Below are 5,418 nucleotides of genomic sequence, written 5' to 3' on the forward strand. Positions count from 1 at the left end.
GGGGAGAGTGAGAAAGGCTTCCCTAAGTTGAAGTTGTTGTCCTGTATATGAAAGGTAAATAATTAATTTCCCAACAGTGCCTCCATTGGGATAAACATCAGCTCCCTAAAGCTAAAGCTAAAGCCACAGAAAGCTAAACAACTGAAGACATGGGCAAGACATGTCTGACGCCTCAGCGCCACAGGATTGTTAAGAATATTACCATCCAGTTCTAATGAACTACCACTGATCCTAAGTGCTGTCTAGAACAAAAGGCTGGAGGGGGATTGGCTGACCTCATTCTGCTAGCAGCAGACTTCTGACAATTCGTTAAGGTTATAGCTATTCATTCCCAATCCAGATGATTTTTTTTTTTTACAAGTCTCAAGCTAATGAGTAGACCGTATTATTTTTTTCACACAAGGAATGTATGGCTACAGCAGGCTTTGCATGCATATTACATGAAAGTGAGTGACGAGCTGGTGGAGGGGAAAGAAGAAACTGAATTTTATTGAGGGTCTCTCATTTTCATCTCCTTGCATTCACTCCCCTGCCACCACTTTCTCTTTTTCTCTCTCTCACTTCATGAAGAGCCTTAATTACTGAGTTTGCAACATAGTTGGGAGGGTTAGGAGTGAGCTGGGGTCCACAGAGGACACCCAGCAGTGAGCCATCCAAGTGTAAATGGCTTGCATCTCCCCTGGTCTCACCGCTTTGCAGGAAAGAACAGAAGAGGTGAGAAAGCCAAGACCCAGCTTGGCATGTGCCTCTTGCTTCAGGATTCAGCAATGCCTCCAGCTCTTAGACACTCTGCATTGCTATTTGTATAGCCACTTTCACTATAAAAATTCCAGAAGGCGTCAATCTCTGCCGCGCTCTCTCTCTCTGGTACTTTACTAAATGATTGTAGTTGCCCTCTTCCTCTTGCGCCTTCCCACCTCCTTCAAGCGGCCTCTTCAGCTACAAGCAGCATCACTAATTGCTTTTTAGGGTGCCTTTTCTGCTCTCTGTTCAGAATTCACAGGGCATTCCCTGGCTCTTTTATGCTTCTTTTCTGAACCTTTTCAGCTTCTTTTACAAACTTAGCACTTTCTGTGCTTCTTTTAGTCTTTGCAAAAAAAAAAAAAGTTTGGATTTTTTTTTCCTTTGGCAAGAACACACCCTCCCTCCTCCACCCCCACCTTGAAAAGCACACGCATTGGCCCGCCTCCCATTGAATGGGGGGCTTTGTGTGGGGAATTTCCGGAACACAGCCCAGTGCTGAAGGCTCAGTATGAGTGGAGGGGCTTTGGGCAAGGAGCCTCCCTTAAGCCCACCCCATTACCACGGTCACTGTTTGCCCTGGGTTCTTTAAAAGGGCTATTGTTGCTTGTTGCCAGGTATTCCCTAGCAACACTTAAGCCAAGCTGCCTCCTCTATTTATGGCAGAAACTTTTCAATGGTCTCCAAAACACGTGCTTGTCAACTTAGAAGAATACGCTTCAAACAGGCACAGTGGAGAAAAAATAACCCCAAGCGTTTGCTGTAGTTGAGATATGTGTGTTGGGGGTGTTTTTTCATTTCTTGTCGTTTACCAAGGATCAGCAACCCAAACAATTGCAATTAAAAAAAATCTCATTCCCCCCTCCCCCCCCGGTCCTTTTTCTGTCCTCCACCAATCCTTTCTATAACTTAATATTGAATGCTGGAGGGGCGGGAAGAAGAGGATAACAGGTGAAGGAGTCCTTGGAGATGCCGCCACACATTTTGAAACTTTTTATGCAAAAGATTGTCTCGTTATTTTAAGAGCGATTCTGTGCCTTTGGCAGAGCGGTTGCTACAGCTCGCCACAATGAAGGCAAAGGGCTCTTTATTGGGAAGAATAAAGAAAGATGATCTGGAGGTCGGGCAATACGGTTTTGCAGTTCTTTTCTTTTTTCTTTTTTCTGTTTTCCAAAGGTCGTTTCACTGTGCTGTGTTTTTGAGGGCAATTTATCAGTCACTGGCAGCCATGGAGTGATGTTATTTAAAGTCAAATGTGGAATTTGCCACACAAGGACAAATGCACATTACCCCAATTAGATTAAGGGGAATCAACACAGAACACATAAATGATCTTAAGGCTGGAAGTCCACCAGGGCAGGAGCAGTCTTCTCTTTGTTTGTACAGCACCCAGCCCAATGGGACGCCAGTCTTGATTGGGGCTTTTGGGTGCAGCTTTTATATTGCTTATTACTTCCTGCAGAACTGTCAGCAATTAAGAGATATCAGAAAATATAGTTAAAACAGGGATTTTGAAAGGATCCTGAGGCAATTAGGAACTAACATCTCATTGGATTTAAATGGATCTTGACAATTGTGTGACTAGGGCAGGACAACCAGGGTAGTTGCCCTGAGCATCCATTTTGGGTGGGGGAGGGAGGGCAGGAAAAAAATGCTGCCACTGCAGCCACTCAATCATGCTGGTGGTATGGCAGCAGCCAGAAGTCACCATTGCCTCCATGTGTAGCAGCTGCCCTGGATACCCAGCTGTGTTGTTACACCTCTGGGTCTTGGTCTCCTAAGCCCCTGAGATGCCTTTGAAACTCCCAGTTTAAATAGTTATAATGACTGCAAAAACAGTTCTATTTCTGCTGAGGGCAACAATGCAGTCCCTACTGATTGTGGGTTGCAGCAATCCTTATGTTTGGGACTCTAATATAAATCTGTTTTTCTAACAGCTGCACAGGCTTCTGAACCAATACAGGATAGCATTCTGATATTTAAGCAGTGTATACATCTTTTATAACTGTGCCCCATTATCACTATGACCAATATGTTACCATGACTAAACCACTACTGCACTCTATTAGGTGACACCATCAAACTTTGCACACAGTCATCTGCAGTGGGAGAAGAATGGCAATATCACCAAGAAAATAGGACCTGATGCTGCCCCAAACCTGCAGCAGCTCATTAGAGCCTATCCTGGCCTTTGTGGCACCCTCATCTATAAGATAGCTTCCTTTTCCTGCTCTCAAAGTCTTTTTGGTTACTCATACTGTCCCTGCTTGTGTGAGAATCCTGGGCTGCATGTTTGATCCCCTTCCTCCTCACCCTCTATCTTTTCTCCAGGTAATTTATGTTATATCTCCATCCAAGTGAGCTCCCAGGCTACTTCTTAATTCCCATACTGTTCCTCTCTGTCTTCTCTCATCTGTCTACCATATTTGCTCACACACTTCACCCCCCCCCCCGCAAAAAAAAATGCAGCTTGTTTTTGGAAGGCAGATCCCTCCTTGCGCCTCCTTCCCGGGTAGAGTCATGACAGAAACTCCTCCTGGAAACAGAGAGAAAGTGTGACATCCCAGGACAGTCTGGGTGAGGTAGCAAGGACTTCCTGGTACAACAAAGCTAGGCCTCAGATCCTTACAAAGGCAGTAGCAAGACTCTTACTTCTTTACTGTAAAGTTACTTATGTAAGTTCCTGTGGATAGTAAAGTATTGTTTCCACACCACATGCGTCATCAAGATACTACAGACTGCATGCTGCAGCTCACCCACCCGCAGCCAGTTCAGTGGCTCTTCAGGCAAAAGCTACTGTCTTCCTAACAGCTGTGGGAGGGTTAGCACTGGGCTCCACCCCCACTACTTGCAACCCCAAGGAAAAGTGGCAGTCATGAGTCTCATGAGTCTCAGTGTCTGCTTGTTTTATTCCAACTTGCTTCTATTCCAGCAGAGAAAAATCAATATCCCCGCTTATAACACACCCCCTGGTTTTTGTAGGGCTGATTTCATGGGAGAAGGGCCTGTGGTATGTGAGTAAATGTGGCAATTGCTTCTTTGATAACATATAACATTGGGTCACCTGTAACCAACTTCTCTTCAATCTGGGGAAAACTCAGCTTTCTGCTCTTATCTTTAAACCCTCTGTTTTCCTCCTTCATGCCTGTTGATAACAACAAACCAACTATGATGCCATCTTTTCTGTCCCTTATGGCATAAACGTCGATTCCTTTCCAGTTCCTCACATATCAGGCTGTTACCAACTTTTGCCACTTCTTTTCTGTGAACTTCTAAAGATCCAGTTACCATGGCTAAAACACTTACCTCAGTCTCATTTTGTTTGCTATAATCTCCTTTTCAGATTGTCTGGTATGCATATGCATATTATTCTGCTCCAAACCCCATGCCCCAGTAAAGTTGTGGCACTCCTCATTTGAGTCTCTCCATTGACTTACCCTGGTCTACTAAATCACACTTAAATTTCTTCCTTTCAGCTCTTAGATTCAAAATAACTCTGCACTGGTCTGTATCTCCACTTGAATTTCTTTCTGCGTGTCACAGACGAAGGGCAGTCAGGAGATAGGTCTTAACAATCAAGGTCCACAGTTTCTTTCAAGTCCAATGTGCTCTCACTTAAACATGAGATCTGTATGTGTATGTTTAAAAGACGCAACATTTTTATTAACCTTGATATGACTGATATTAATCCTCTGATTCTTCTTCCATTCCTTCCAGAGCAGTGACCAGCTGAAGAGAAGACACCCCTCAGCCTGCCATGACAGTGATGGAGGTTGCTCTGAAGGCTCTTCTCCCAGCTATGATTGATTATGAACCTATGGCAAGGGTAAGCATGAATGGACAGGACTAGCTTGGCATCATCACTGAGCAGGAACCTGAAATGAACTGCATAATCCCTACTCAGAACAGATTCACTGCATAACCAAAAGCAAGCTGTTTAACATTTGTCTCATTTCTTTCATTTGTAAAATAGGGGGTGATAATTCTTTCTCTCCTTCAAGTTACTGTGATAGATTTGAGGAGGTGGTTTAATTACTGTGGGCTATACTTAACTTGCTTTGAACAGTTCTGTGGATTTCAGCATGACTAAAAGCAGTGTAATACAGTACTCAAATCTGTAAGAGCACAGAATCAGGCCTTTAATGGTTGTTCAGAGCTTTGAAAATCTAAAGTACTGTAGATGGAATCAGAAGTGTTAAACTGATAGTTGTCTTGGGAGTTAGGACTATTCCCAGTCCTGATGGGTCACTTTGGACAAGTCACTTCACCAGTCTGTGCCCAATTTTCCCTGTCTGTAAAATGAAAATGACAATTCCTGTTTAGCAAAATTCTTGATGCCTGCAGATGAAAAGAACTATGTATGTTTTATTTCTGTGCACACAAGGGCAACATATCATTAGCATAAATTAGAATAAAAACTGAGAAAGGCTTCAGGATTTGGCAAATTACCATTATTGTTATACATATATGTAATTGGCCAGATCCAAAAGCCCCTGTTCAGTTTTCAATTCAGTCTACTCTTACCAACCCATATCCAAATCCTAATCCCACTAAAATCAACGGCTAAACTCTGAGAACCATATCTAAGCTTCTGAATGTGGTTATTAGTCTGATTTCATTAGTTAATATTTTCCCCATTATGTATTTATTTTATAATGTATTATGCAGTGCATATCC

The sequence above is a fragment of the Gavialis gangeticus genome, unplaced genomic scaffold (assembly GCF_001723915.1).
Source record: "Gavialis gangeticus isolate Ggan-Ray unplaced genomic scaffold, GavGan_comp1, whole genome shotgun sequence".
NCBI lineage: Eukaryota > Metazoa > Chordata > Crocodylia > Gavialidae > Gavialis > Gavialis gangeticus.